Source organism: Schistocerca piceifrons, unplaced genomic scaffold, assembly GCF_021461385.2.
Source record: "Schistocerca piceifrons isolate TAMUIC-IGC-003096 unplaced genomic scaffold, iqSchPice1.1 HiC_scaffold_835, whole genome shotgun sequence".
Classification (NCBI taxonomy): domain Eukaryota; kingdom Metazoa; phylum Arthropoda; class Insecta; order Orthoptera; family Acrididae; genus Schistocerca; species Schistocerca piceifrons.
This window is the reverse complement of record NW_025729097.1, coordinates 1,353,324-1,369,554: the sequence shown is the minus strand read 5'-3', so window position 1 is coordinate 1,369,554 and position 16,231 is coordinate 1,353,324.

Here is a 16,231-nt window from a genome sequence, read left to right as displayed (position 1 = left end):
AACCAGTAAATACTAGAGACAAGCAATACAGTACATAGTACTTCAATCATTGGGTTCCTTCATTTTTTTTCTTCTGTGCTTTCCTTAATGCAAAAGAACCTATTACCTCATCAAAGTCCGCCTCATAGGCAATTTTACTGTCGGTGGCTAGGACTGGGAGGCCAGACAGACGTTCCTCACTCACTGCTGAACGCAGACAGCTTTTAATTGTTTTCAGTTCGCTGCAGCTTCGTTCACAGCTTACTGATGTCAGCAGTGACGTGCAGTGCAGTGCATGCTTAAAGCTGAACAGATGTAAGGAAAAAACTACTTCCAGGAAAAATTTCTCGCAAGTCATGCTTGCACAGATGTTGTAACAGGCGAACGCAATTGATTTTTCATTAATTTTAGTCACTAACTTCTTGAGTAGGGTGGGTTCCTGCCAAACATCAGCTGCAATCAAGTCTTTCGAATATTTTCGTATTGGATCGACTCACTTTTTTGCAGACCCTCAATCTGCCACTGCGTGTCCAATGAGGAAGGGCAAATTTTGCTGTAGGCCCTTTGCGCTGACTACCTTTGTTTCAGTTTACGTTCAAAATTTGTCAAATATTACTTTGATATCTCTGAGAAACGGGTTAGTTGGGTCTAGTGTTCATGATTCGTACTCGCAGCTTTCGTCATGTTGCCTCCCCTTTCTCGAAGCTCGTCTGCTTTCTGCATCTGTGTATTCATGGATAATCTGCAGATCACAGCTAGGTGCCTGGCAGAGGGTTCATCGAACCACCTTCACAGTAATTCTCTATTATTCCAGTATCAAACAGAGCACGGAGAAAAACGAACACCCATATCTTTCTGTGCGAGCTCTGATTTCCCTTATCTCTGGAAGAATACCAGCCCAAATTGTGAAGTTGAGGATAAATAAAAAATCCATGTAGTAGATGACCAGCTTCATACTTTAATTCTGCGGCAAGAGAAGATTCTTCAGTTTCTTCCAGATCTTTGACGCCACGTGAATTAATTATTAGAGCTGTAACAGCTAGGCGTCAGCCGACCATCTTGTCTGACTGCTTCCTTTTAAGTTGGTTTTTGTACACTTTTGCATTAATTTCCACCGCATGTTGGATCCATCAAAAAAGCAATCAAGCTTCTGTACAACCCAAAATATGATTATAATGATGATGTTGGGTTTGTCAAGCTCTCAACTGCGTGTTCATCAACGCCCGTACAAAGTCCCAAACTTTACACAGTCCAATTCAGCTACTTGCACGAATGATGATGATGATGATGATGATGAAATGATGAGGAGAGCACAAACACCCAATCCTCGGGCAGAGAAGATCCCCAACGCGGCCGGGAATCGAGCCTTCCTTTATTTCATATCCAGCTTCTGTTATTTTCATATAACGTTTCACTTTACTCATTTGTTGTGCGTGAGATACATTTGGAGTGGAGTCAAATATGGTGGTGAAATAGTTGGTCTCCTTGATCTCATTGATAATGGCATTTCGAACTTTGTTTGTCATTATATGGATGATTTCATTTTGCATTGACTTCGACAAATAGAATACCTGTTGCCTTTTTACGTGATCTAACTGATACTTGAGTGTAGGATTGAATTTGCCGAACAGGATTATAATATTAAGAAAAGTTGCTTGACTTGTTTGAGGAAAATTTTCAGCGAGATGACTGCGTGTTTCTTCAGAACCTCTAAAGGCAAGACAGTTTGTGGCAAGATATATGACAGCGTTCGTTATTACGCGCAGAATATGTCTCCGTTTTCCTTTCCCAGAGTGAATTATTTTCGCGATCTCGCGGTCGATGCCCCGACACGATTTCATTTACTGCAAACGGGTCTTCCATTTTATAAAATGCGTTTGTGATGCTTCGTGCTCAGACAATCTCTCTGAAGCTTTTTTCCAATTCACGAGACCCTCCCTACACTGGGCTGATGTAGAAGAGCTGCCGTACGGCTTGCGATCAGTACAGTAAGCTCTGCATTTTCTGCTTTCGAACAAACAAGCCAGGATCTTTCAATATTTTCCTGATTTGCCATTGTTCCGAACAACATGTGATACGTCAAGTGGCTACCGTTGCTTTCTGTGGAGCTAACCTTTGTTTTCTGGTTCTTTATCATTTAGTAATACAGCTCGTTTGCTGAAGAATGACCTCTCTTGATCTGCAATTTGTTCGTGGTCTGGCCATGTGCCTGGGTCCATTAGATCTATAATTTTGTCCTTGCTACCTATCTGCAATAAGTCAACAAATGCTAGCTCAGCGGCATGTTGCTCCTGAGATAGTACCGACGATGAAGTCTGTTTACTATCATCTGAGACACTAAACTTCGACTGCTCAGTCGAATTATCTTGCTGTCCAAATTACAAGAATTGTTCGAAGTATCTGAAATCATAATAACAAAAGTATCACTAGAGCTTAATGATACGTGTGCTTCTTCTCATCTTAGAAGCCGATTTATTTATTTCTTCCATTTTATCCTTTTTCTGTTTTAATCCCAGAAAGCTTGCTTCTTGTTGCACTCATCGTCTGCTATTTACTACGTAAAAATATAAATTTATTTTAACACTGACACGTCATTCTTACATACAAAATTATGATCACGTTCGTGAGTTTTTATTAATTAAAACACCGATTTGTAAACCAAAATTATAAAGACTCAACAGAAATCAAATACTGTATGCCATTACGCCTATACTCCGGCCTCGCTACCGAGCAACCGTCTCTAGCCGCTCGCAGACCCGACTTCAACTCACGGACTCTGACACTCCACTGCCGCTCACCCACTCGCACACTGTTGACTGCACTGCAGTCTTTGCTTCAGTTTATGATCGCTGCACAGAGCGTATGATCGATACTATGTAAGGGTACACCTATGTACCCTCACGAGACGTTGATAAGCATCCTGTCTTATCACCTGCATCCGTTTATGTCGATTGTGCATTCCGACGGACTTGGGCAATTCCAGCAGGACAATGCGACACCCCACACCTCCAGAATAGCTACAGAGTGGCTCCAGGAACACCGCTCTGAGTTTAAACACTTCAGCTGGCCACCAAACTCTACAGATATGAAAAATTGTTAAGCATACCTGGAATGCTTTGCAACGCACTATTGAGGTCTCCACCCGTTTATACTCTTAGGGACTTACGGAGAGCCATTCAGTTCCCTGCAGCACTGGCAGTCCCCTCCAGCACTACTTCAGGCAGTAGTGGAGTCCACGCCACGTCGTGCTGCGACACTTCTGCGTGCTCGCGGGGGGGCCTACAAGACATTCGGCAGGTGTACCAGTTTCATTAATAAATTGGTAATCGGGGAAGAGTAACTGGTTATAGGCACCTGAAACTGTTGAAAGACAAGGCAACAAAGAAAGAGGAGAGTGTGCAAAAGTTTGCAAAAATAGATGTGGTGAGCAATTTTGAGTTCCTAAGTAATTTTTCTGGACGAGACAACAATGAACAATAGAAATGTGGTACCAAACTGCGTATGCATTGCAAAGGCCAATTTGTAGAATTGAGTGATGAGGTTATTCATTTTAAAGGGAACGTGAAGAGCAACGAAATTAAAACCTGCTCCCCGAGTCCTCTCTACAGAGTGTTGCGAGAACACCCGGAGCACTCTTTCTCACTGCTCGAAAGACTCGGCAGTTACTTGCGGTCGTCCACGTCGCAGGGTCGAGTCAACAGTGTTGCCATCCTCTGGGTGAACCCCAGCGTAACACAGCAACCAGAATGTGAAGACGTGATCGGCCAATTTGCTATAAACAAGGGAAAAATAAACAACTTTGCCTGACTTGAATGTGAAGAGTTCAGGAAGTACGTATTTATTATATTGTTATTATTGCTAGCGGCAGCAGCAGTCATAGCATTAAGTCACATACAGATCTACGTTACCAGGTGGTGAATTTATGTCGAAATGAAGGGTGAAAGTATTATTCTCTGCATAGGGGCAGAAACTAGCAAAATTCACCCTTGCCATAGAGTGGCCGGCAGTTGGTGTTTTCATTTTAGCGACGCGCTCCAGCACAGCTATTGATTTTTATGTTTTACTTGTACACACGGTACATGATCAGCGAAACCTCCATTAATCCAATGGAATTACGATTTTGTGTGTCAGAATATGAAAGTATACCCATAACAGTGGATTTCATATGTTTCGTATCGTTTGAGAGTAATGTTTCACAAGTACAAGAAAAATATTGCGGCATAAAAAACAAGGGTGTACTCTAAACAAACTCGTCAGATAGAGTAATGTTTTCTTATTCTTTGACAAATAGTGCCTTACCTTTTGGGGATAGTTTGACATTACGAATTGTGTGTATTGTTGTTCGAATGTACTCCCATTAAGAGCAGTTCGTGGTGTGGCGAGCCACGTCGCCCTCCCGCAGCCCCCTCGGCCTTAAAACATGGCGACACGTCCGTAAACGCCCCCCTGCTGTCCGGTCGCCGCGTGCACGTGAGCAGCCAGCACTGAGCGGCAGACTGTCTCAGCGGGTGGGAGTAGGGCGTTAATTGACTCCCCTGTCCAGTTAAGACAGGGATAACCTATACAGTCTACACGTCACCGTGCAGACGTGACGTGGTTTTGACGTCACAGGCAGCTATCGAAGACCGCAGGAGCTGCTATTAGACTTGTCAGCGTCTGGTGGGGGCTGCTACTACAGTAGATACCGTAGTGGACTTCGCATCCCAAATTGCGTACTATAAAAGTGTACGGTTTCAAGGTAACGGTACACTGAAGATTTGTACTCGTAAAAACACGTCACTTTCTTTCAGATTTGTTATAATTGAACGTCATATAAGGACGTACCGGCTGTTAAAGCCTTCATTAAAGTTTTGCTAAGAAGACTGAACTTGCAGCAGCACTTTCAGAGACCGTGAATAGTTACAATAGAAAGAAAACAGCCCTCGCTCACTATTTTTAACCTCAGTCCGTTTTGCAACCTGCACCACGCTAGTAACGAGCAGCCCTTAGTGGCTCGCCATCACAGTTGTCTTTACCTTAAATTTCTTTGCGACTAAAGCCCTTTTGGCATGTTTATTATTTTATAAATGACATATAAGTACCGCCAGTCTTTCACAATGATTCCGTACTTATATTCTGTACCATCGTGTTTAGTCATAATTCTGTGACCATCTTATAGACCATTCTTTGATTTAAATTCTGAGGAAGACGCTCCTAGCAATGTTGAAACCCGGTTTATTCGTTAAAAATAGTGACCGAGGGCTGTTTTCTTTCTATTGTTCCAGCAGTTCATTGTCAGGCAGCGGTTATGAGCGCTGAGGTACTGAGCACAGGCTAACTATGGGGATGAGTCGCGTCCTGCCACATCCAAAAATCGTTCTTCTCGCCTTCACGTTTGTCAAAAGTTCCTGGGACTTCTCTGTTAAGCTAATAGAAGCATGTTCTGTAATATTTGATGTTGTGTACATATAGCAGCTCTCTCTCTCTCTCTCTGTCTCTCTCTCTCTCTCTCTCTCTCTCTCAGCTGTGAGTTGTCATTGTCAGTAATTTACAAATTAAACGTGAAACTTGCAAATGCAAATGTACATTCACACACACATTGATCATCTCGCAAACCAAATCATTATTGAAAATATAAATTATAGAACCAACTCACTAATTTGCAACACAATTAAAAGATAACGTAATCTGTAATATATGAAATGCAACTACATATAAAGTGTATAAATGACAATTTACGAGCTAGTTCTTCTAGGCAGCTTCTTCCACAAACAAACGTCTCCAATTAAAGTGCATTTTTAACCACGAATATTAAGTTTTTCATCATTTTATTACAACAAATTTTTACTAATAGCGACTCGTTTTCTAGAGATCTTGATTGTGTTGGTGTTTTGAAACAGCATTTGCTCGTGGGGCATCAGGTCAGTGAGCTGCTGCCTTACCTCGCCTGTTGGACTGGCTGCCCGCCCTTCCTGACTGCAGACAAACTCCTGACACTAGTTCTTAGAGTTTCTATAAACAAGTTTATCTTGTTGAGACACTGTAATGGACACAGTCGAGTACACACGTTATTGGATTCATTGCTGGTTGGCTGCACCCTTCTTTTTTTTTTAAATCTATAAGTCTTCTCACTTTCGCTGTTGATGAAGCCGTTTTAGCAAAAACAGTTGGCACAATTTTCTCAGTATGGTTCGGAGCTAATTCTTGCCAACATTTTAATCTCTCCTTTATCGACAGCCGCGTCCACATCAGTGCAGAACTTGACACATTTCTGAAGGATGTAACTTTAGGTTGACGAACCCTGCAATCAAGAAACACCGTAACTTCCAGTCAGCCTCCACTGGAGATTACGGTTGTTGTTGTGAACGTCACGTTCGCCTCGCGTGTTGTGACCGAGTGATCGCGAAAGTCGACAGACAACTCGTTTCGTCTTCCATACAGCCTGTGTCGTGAAAATGACATTCATTCATTCTTTATTTTTATTTTATGCAGTCAGATTGCGTGCTAATACTAGTCAGGGCCAACCAGTTACGAGACTTCGTAACCGGTCACACAGCTACTAAAATTATTGCATTTATACATTAATATTTTTAATTAAGACCCCATGCAGTATTACAACTATGAACAACTTGAATTTGAAAGAACACATAGAAAATGCTGTGGGGAAGGCTAACCAAAGGCTGCGTTTTATTGGCAGGACACTTAGAAAATGTAACAGACCTACTAAGGAGACAGCCTACACTACGCTTGTCCGTCCTGTTTTAGAATACTGCTGCACGATGTGGGATCCTTACCAGGTAGGACTGACGGAGTACATCGAAAAAGTTCAAAGGAAGGCAGCACGTTTTGTGTTATTGCAAAATATGAGAGAGAGAGTCACAGAAATGATACAGAATTCGGGATGGAAATCATTAAAAGAAAGGCGTTTTTCGTTGCGACGGAATCTTCTCACCAAATTCCTATCACCAATTTTCTCCTCCGGATGCGAAAATATTTTGTTGACACCGACCTACATAGGGTGGAACGATGACCAAGATGAAATAACGGAAATCAGAGCTTGTACGGAAAGATATAGGTGTTTATTCTTTGCGCACGCTATACGAGATTGGAATAATAGAGAATTGCGAAGGTGGTTCGATGACCGTAGCGGTCGCGCGGTTCCAGACTGTAGAACCGCTCGGCCATCCCGGCCGCGGCCGCCTGCAGAGTATCCATGTAGCTGCAGATGTAGGTGAGTTGCCAGCGGAAAACAAACACCAATACTGCCAACATGTCTCTTCGGTACGGAAGCCTCGATGGTGCAGCTCCGTAGCTGGCAGCTCCTGGAGGCGAAGGCGACGTGGGCGTCGAAGCAGTGGCTACAGAGTGAGATCCCGACTGCGGGAACGCGTTCGCTGCCGGCGTCTGGCCCAGGAAACTAACTCAGAGTGCCCCAGCCTGGGCACTGAGCTGAACACTGGTCAGGCACCAGGACGCTGCAGGCGCTGCTTTCGGCCGCAGAGAAGGCGTGCGGGGCCGGCGAGCACTGGCCGGCTGCAGCCCGGCCGCCGCTCGCCTGCTGTCTGCGGAGCCGAGCTGTCCCCTGCGAGACGCGCGCCCGCACGACACAACTGTGCTGCCGGTTGCCGGTTGAGTAGGCGCTAGGCTTGAGACGGCTGCTACATTTCCACGGGCAAACGTGGACTGTATCCCCAATGTAATGTTTGCGAAATGAAACTGATTTACGCCTTTTTTTAATTTTTCAGTTTCCGTGCTGTTGCAACCCATATTAGAAAATACTTAAAAGCTTTAGGGTGCTGTCGCAATTAAGTTTTCTTTCCATTCACTGCATTTATGATCCTATTCCATTTCTACATCTACATCCACATCCATACTCCGCAAGCCACCTGACGGTGTGTGGTGGAGGGTACCTTGAGTACCTCTATCGGTTCTGCCTTCTATTCCATTGTTCGTGGAAAGAAAGACTGTCGCTATGCCTCTGTGTGGGCTCTAGTTTCTCTGATTTTATCCTCATGGTCTCTTCGCGAGATATACGTAGAGGGGAGCAATATACTACATGACTCCTAGGTGAACGTATGTTCTCGAAACTTCAACAAAAGCCTGCACCAAGCCACTGAGCGTCTCTCTTGCAGAGTCTTCCACTGGACGTTATCTGTCACCTCTGTAACGCTTTCGCTGTTACTAAACGCTTCTGTAACGAAGCGCGCTGCTCTCCGTTGGATCTTCTCTATCTCTTCTATCAACCCTATCTGGAACGGGTCCCACACCGGTGAGCAGTATTAAAGCAGTGGGCGAACAAGTGTACTGTAACCTACTTCCTTTGTTTTCGGACTGCATTTCCTTAGGATTTTTTCAATGAATCTCAGTCTGGCATCTGGCATCTGGTCATTGCATTTTAAATCGTTCCTAATGCGTACTCCCAGATAGTTTATGGAATTAACTGCTTCCAGTTGCTGACCTGCTATATTGTACTTTAATGATAAAGAAACCTTCTTTCTATCTATTCGCAGTACATTACACTTGTCTACATTGAGATTCAGTGGCCATTCCGTACACAATGCGTCAACTCGTTGCAGTTCCTCCTGCATTTCAGTACAATTTTCCATTGTTGCAACCTCTTGATATACTACAGCGTCATCCGCAAAAAGCCTCATGTTATGCGCAAGATGATTTATATATATTGTGAATAGCAAAGGTCCTACGACACTCTCCTACGGCACACCTGAAATCACTCTTACTTCGGAAAACTTCTCTCCATTGAGAATGACATGCTGCGGTCTGTTATCTAGGAACTCTTCAATCCAATCACACAATTGGTCTTATAGTCCATATGCTCTTACTTTGTTCATTAAACAGCTGTGGCGAACTGTATCTTGCGGAAGTCAAGAAACACGGCATCTACCTAGGAACCCGTGTCTATGGCCCTCTGAGTCTCGCGAACGAATAGTGCGAGCTGTGTTTCACACGATCGTCTTTTTCGAAACCCATGCTGATTTCTACAGAGTAGATTTCTAGTCTCCAGAAAAGTCATTACACTCGAACATAATACGTGTTCCAAATTTCTACAACATTTGTTGTTCTGCTTGCATTTTGTTTTTCAAACTTACTACTGAGCTACTGCCTCTGTCCACTTGTTCTACCTCTGCTCGAACCTGACCACACACCATGTCTTCTGGTTCAACACGGTGTTGTTCTAGGGAGCGCGGCTTTAAATTCCAACATTATGTATGGAGGTCCAATAATCAGCTGTTTTACGGTACACAATTGATTGTACCTACTGGATGTTCACGTGACTCGGATGTGGGACGTTGCGACGCGCCGTAACAGTGGTGACAGTTGACGTGGCACCCGTCCTGTGGCTGCGCTGCGAGCGATCAGACGCCGTGTACCAAAAACATCGCTCACAGCAGACCTGAGCAAACAACTTACGATGGAGGAAAATTAACATCAACCTACACAAAAGCGTAAATAGTGGAAATCAGCAACAAAAGTCTACGAGCTGCTCTCTGTCTGAGCAAATTTCGTTATAAGAGCCCGCATCTCGTGGTCGTGCGGTAGCGTTCTCGCTTCCCACGCCCGGGTTCCCGGGTTCGATTCCCGGCGGGGTCAGGGATTTTCTCTGCCTCGTGATGGCTGGGTGTTGTGTGATGTCCTTAGGTTAGTTAGGTTTAAGTAGTTCTAAGTTCTAGGGGACTGATGACCATAGATGTTAAGTCCCATAGTGCTCAGAGCCATTTGAACCATTTTTTTTTCGTTGTAAGAAAGACTGATACCATGTGGCGTGTCAAGGATACACGCTCTCCCGGCAAACAGACATGTAAGCTACTAAATAGAATGTAGCTGCGATACATTTCGGTAACAAAACTGGCGACAATGCAGCGAATGTCTTACGATTGAGAACTGCTCAAAAATATGAGAGCACTTCAACCTGCATGAAACTGAACCAAATCAAAACTAAACAATTATGTATTTTTGAAGAGAAATGTTGATAGTGTTAGGACAGCAACCAGCCACAAATTTACTTTCAGTTCCTTTATTCAGAGGGTACTGTTACCGGTTTCGAATCGTTGTGATTCATCCTCAGACGGTTTACACGCTATCTTTATGACATGTGGTGTGTTTTTTACAGATTAATTGTTTTAAAATATAAATAATACATAATTATAAACACGCCACACACAGATGGTTGCGTTACAGATTTTCGTTGCATATGACTTACGTGAAACGTCGGTTTGGAGTGTTTGTTTCCATAACATTCTTCCAACAGATGTAAATGCATTCCCACTGCATTCTTATTGTTGCACACGTAAGGGACCCTTGGAGGTATTTACATCATGGATTACGTTTTTTTGTAATTTATTATTTGTGGAAAACTGATTGTGATATGTTTTACTGAACAAATATGAAATACGTAACTGCATAGCAATGAATCCCTCAGCACCAAAACTGTGTGCACAGCCAAAGGTTCATAAAAGAAAGTCCCATTCGCACGTATGTTAACTCAAGAAACAGCCCTGCTTACTTCATAAGCCGTAAATTAAAAGACCTCATTACCAAATACTATACATTTGAAAATAACTACACCATACATAACACACATGAACTCATAAGCTTAATTAAAGACATCCACATCCCACCAACAGAAACATTAGCATCACTAGACATAGTCCACCTGTGCACAAACATCCCTGTCAGAGAGACTATTAACATTATAAGAAACAATCTGCTTCCATGTAAGAAAATTAGTGTTGTAGGGACCTGTGAACTCATAGAAATACTTTCACTTATTCTAGAGCATAATTACTTTAGCTTCAACGACAAACTGTACCAACAACATAATAGTTTGGCAATGGGAAGTAGCTTAGCTGGGATATTGGCTGACATTTACATCAACCATATAGAACAAAAATTCTTTTCTGCCAACCAGCACATCTCAAACAAAATAATATAGTACAGAAGATATGTTGATGATACAATTTTTGGTCGTACAAGCAATGAAATAGATACGTTAGGAGCAGATCTAAGCAAAATGCACAAAAGTATTAAATTCACAGTTGAACATGAAACTAATAAAAGCATAAACTTTCTTGACCTCAAAATTTGCAATAGTAACAATAAACATCAATTTAGTAGTTCCAGAAAACCTACCACCACAGATGTCAGTATTGGCAACTCATCTTCCCACTCCCACCAACAAAAAATAGCATATTTCAGAACGATGGTACACCGAATTAAGAAAGTACCAATGAGTGACACAGACCAACAAAATGAAATCAATATAATTAAAACAGTTGCTTATAGTAATGGATATAAACCCACAATAACAGAAAAACTCCACAGCAAAATGTAGACGAAAACCACAGATCCACTTCACAGCAGTCACTTCAAGCCAAATCAGTGTGCCACTGAAGCCAAACCTAAACTTGCTACTCTGCCATACATAGCCCCACTTTGATACCAAATGGCAAACTTATTTAAAAAGAAGAAAAATATCACAATCAGCTTTTCCACAAATAATAAATTACAACAAAAAGTAATCCATGATGAAAATACCTCCAAGAGTCCCTACCGTAAATCAGGAATATACAAACTCAAATGTGACACGTGCCCAAAATTCTACATCGGACAGACAGGCAGAAGTTTTGAAATTAGATACAAAGAACATATTGACGCTCTAAGACTTGGTAACTTGAACAAATCAGCATTTGCAGCCCATATTGCTGAAGAAAACCATTCAGTGCGAAACATTGAGGACAACTTAAAGATTTTGCATCTAGCAGAAAAAAGAGCCACTATGAATACATTACAAGAATTAGAAATACACACACAAAAACAGCACCACAGACTATATCCTTAACGAACAAACAGACTTAGCTAACACGCCTTTCCTGAAAAATTTCCAAAACTTACTTTCCAGCCTCCAAAGCAAATAATATTAGAACACCTATCAGCAGACAAGTAGCAAATTTATATGTTACTATATTTATCATGATGCTAAATGTAATTAAATAATATACTATTTTACCTATATAGTTCTATATACATATATATAAACTTTTTAATTAATTTAACAATATCAACTCAAAAATTCAATGTCTCTGTACTAGTGTAAAAGGCGTTACAGTTGCGTAAATGAATATATGATCCTTTCCAAACATAGGACATCACCATCAAATGTTACGATATATCATAGCATCTGTGATACTCATATGATTGTAATCTCTTTGTATGTATCAAAACATGTGGTGCGTTGTAGAAATCTTCTGTGACAAATCCAAAGTGTTTAATGAGAACAATTTACGTGTGCAACAATAAGAATGCAGTGGGAACGCATTTTCATCTGTTGGAAAAATGTTATGGAAACAAAGACTCCAAACCGTCGTTTCACGTAAATCATATGCAACGAAAATCTGTAACGAAACCATCTGTGTGTGGTGTGTTTGTAATTATATATTATTTATATTTTAGGACAATTAAACTGTAAAAAACACACCACAGGTCATAAAGAAAGCGTGTAAACCGTCTGAGGATGAATCAAAACTATATTCTAAACCGGTAACATTACCCTTTGAATAAAGGAACTGAAAATAAATTTGTGGCTGGTTGCTGTCCTAACACCATCAACATTTGTCTTCAAACAACAGCCACGGTCTCCATCATGTCATCATATGACAAAATTGCATTATGTATTTTTTCAATTTCAGTTTGCCAGGTCGTGTCTGCGACCTTAGTATCTGCTTAACATTATGCTGACAGTGCAATATAGAGTTTCCTTACGGTTAATAATGCGTTGCTGGTACTCCAGTTTGCGCAACGAAGATGTAATGGAGAACGTATAGGCAAGGGACGCTACGTGTTCATTAAAGAAATCCGTAGCATGGAAAACCGCAGTATATCTAAAGCTATTCGACGATATTCCACCGAAATAAGTATAACTCGCAGCAAAATTACCCTTAGAACCCGATATTAGCTCCATTTCCGCCACACTATAGAAAGAGTATGTACAAAAATTATAACCAGATAGCTAGGCAATTGCTTTCTTCTTGTTTTTCCGAACCAAACATAATTGCCCGTTTTTGTAATTTTGCAGAAATATACAGTACGGCGTTGCTCACGTCCAAGGACAGACTTTTGTGGTTGCGTGCTTTACATGAAGTGTACACAGATGTGTGAGCAACCTCTACATGCGGTAAGACGGATGACACTCAGAGGTTCGGGACATACCGTTCACTGTGGGCACGCGCTGTCACAGCTGGAGTCCAGAGGACTTCCAGCATGCAGTGAGGTAGCCACAGAACGTGATGCTACTTTCGTTAAGACCACGCCTGGAAAAATACCTTCCTCCAGAATGTAGGCCACAATAGTTTTCCTGGTGTGACACAATACAAACACAGTATATTGCCTATGATTTTGCAGTCTTGTTAAGTGATTAGCAGAATAAAGCAGATTCAGTGAAATATAATGTGTATGTAGTGTTGAGAACTCCTTTTTTCCACGTGGCACCCATTTACCTCGACGCTTTTATAAGCTCGCCTCTATGCGTAGGTCTGTTAGTAAACTTTCATTCAGCACAAAAATTTTTTTAATGTAACTTTACCTGTTTATTGTCCGTCTTAGCTCTTCATGAAATTGGTGAATGCGCTCTGCAAGTGTGTAATACCTAAACTAAACTGAACGTCGGTGGAACAGGCATTGAAGGTTTAACAGCACCGACCGACCGCCGTGTCATCCTCGGCGCACAGGCGCCACAGCACGCAGTTAAGGAGCGGCGCGTCGCTCTCCAGGCCGCCGTCAGTTTGCGAGGCCGGAGCCGCCGCTGCTCAGGCGAGTGGCTCGTCAGCTCTGCCTCACAGCCGCTGGAGGCTCCCCGCTGGCCGACAGCAGCCGGCAGACCCGCGTGTCCAGGCAGCCGGGTTGCCAGCCGAGGCCGACAGTGCCTACCCTCGGCGACCTGACGGGAACCGACGCCACCACTACGGCAAAACCGTTGGCAGGCCAGTAATACCGCTACTTCTAAATGTTCTCGATAGAACGCTGTTCGCTATCTTCCAGTATACAACTGCACAGGGCGTCTCATGGGAAATGGTGAAAAGTTTACGTCGTTGTTGTATAAACTAATTCGAATAAAACAATTTCATATAACATGTGTCCAATTTTCAATCGTTACAGAAACACTGATTCTTCATAGCGATAAATTTTTATTTCACGCACTCGCATTCAATTTGCTATGGGTTTTTTTCGAGTGACGTCACGAGATTTTAGTAGCTTCAACGCATTAATGTAGAGGTTGGAAAGTTGCTTATACGTGAAGAATGGTTGTAAATGTAACAGTGTTCTGTAGCTAGTGTCTTCGTCTGCGACATTGTTGTAGAAAAGGGAGCAAACGTGCGCGCTTGACGCTTTGGAGCAAGATGCGGCAAGGAGTGTCCACGCGCCGGCAGCAAGGGTGGTACCGCCCCACCCAGCTGGCCACTGTTCGACGCAGCGAGGGCCGCAGGACAGTAAATGGGTAATTGGTAACTGCAATGGTATCGTGAAATATTGGTTTCCGTATGGCTACCGGGTGTCAGAAGTTCCGTGCTACACGAGAGCCCTAGGCGAGAGTTGCTCTTTGAAAGTTCTACTTAGGCATAGCGTACAACAGTCACCGAGGGAAAGACAATTGATGGTTGATCTAGTCGGGATCGCAAATATCGTCGATCGGTTTGAGCGAAGATATTGATCTAGAGTTTGATCGAATTTTGGGTCACTAAGCTAGCGTGGCCGGTTTTTGCAGACCGGTTACGCAGTGTGTCTGCTTTGACTTTATGCTGTTACATAGGAGATGTTTAGGGTACGCTGAGGTCAATTAATTTGCAATTGTTCTAGTTGTAAGCCCAGCAAAGGTTTAGCTTCGACATCGCACTTGGTGAATGTGTTACTTGTCGGTGGGAGGGCGTAGTTATAGTTTATCGGTAGTCAGGGAGGTTGTAAGGTGACAGGCTACCGTGCTGAGGAAACGTTTCGCTTGATTTGAGGAAGCAGCTGTGTTCCGTATTTGTCCTCATTAGAGTGACAGTCAGTCGCGGAACTCGTCTGTTAGGGCGATTAGTGGTTTTCCTGGCGAGCGCAAGGCTTCGAAAGTCGTCGTGATTGCATTCTGTGGTGTTTCGAGGAACGCGAATTCTAAAGTAATTGAGCGTTTGCGATAATTTTGTGGATGGTATACGACGCACACTGTAAGGTAATTGATTGTTGAACAGTTTGCTGAAGTTTTAGTACGCTCTACTGCGATAGTGGTGTATCAAATGGTTCAAATGGCTCTGAGCACTATGGGACTTAACATCTGAGGTCATCAGTTCCCCTAGAACTTAGAACTACTTAAACCTAACTAACCTAAGGACATCACACACATCCGTGCCCGAGGCAGGATTCGAACCTGCGACCGTAGCAGTCGCGCGGTTCCGGACTGAAGCGCCTAGAACCGCTCGGCCACCGCGGCCGGCAGTGGTGTATCGTATGTGATTTATGTACCGTCGAGTTAAAGTCTCAATCGGTGTTTAATGAAAGCCAGGAACCAGAACCTGCTCGGTTTACACTGAGAGAGCACAGCCACTGTTCCCCACAAATGAGTGACTTTAAACAGCGGGGGTAAGTTTGTATCCTAGTGGAACGAACGCACGTAAAACGACAATATTCAATTGCCTCCTGGGTCGATGAGTGACTATTAATTTAAGGACTGTTAGTGGCAACACGAAAGCCAATAGCTGAAGAGGATGAGACTTGATTATAATTTTAAATTTAGTACCAGAGTGGTGGAGACACGTAGGGTTTATGTTTTCATTTCTTTTGCCATTTCGTATTTGTTTGGTGTTTAGCTTTTGTGCCACTCATTTACACTGAAATATGAAAGTGATGTTGAAAATAATTAATTGAACTAAATAAAGGAAGTGTCACACTTAATTCTTAAATTTGTGGTACCTGTTTCAGTTTAATGGAAAGGACAGAAGTATATTTACACCAGTAGCGTAAACAGTGACAAGATATTATTTCGAGTTTCAGAGCATTCAAAAGTGACTGTCGGAAAGATTAGTCAGTTTTAACAGTATCAAAGATAAAGAAACAAAGAAAGCAGTTTGTCCTTCTTATAAGTCAATCAGGATCTTTGGTTAGCAACCGGATAAATAGGATTGCAATAGTTAATCTCCCAAATTTTTGCGAAAAAAGCAGAAAAATATTATTAGGACACATGCACGTCGAGTGTGTTAAATAAATAAATACAGCGAGATCAAAA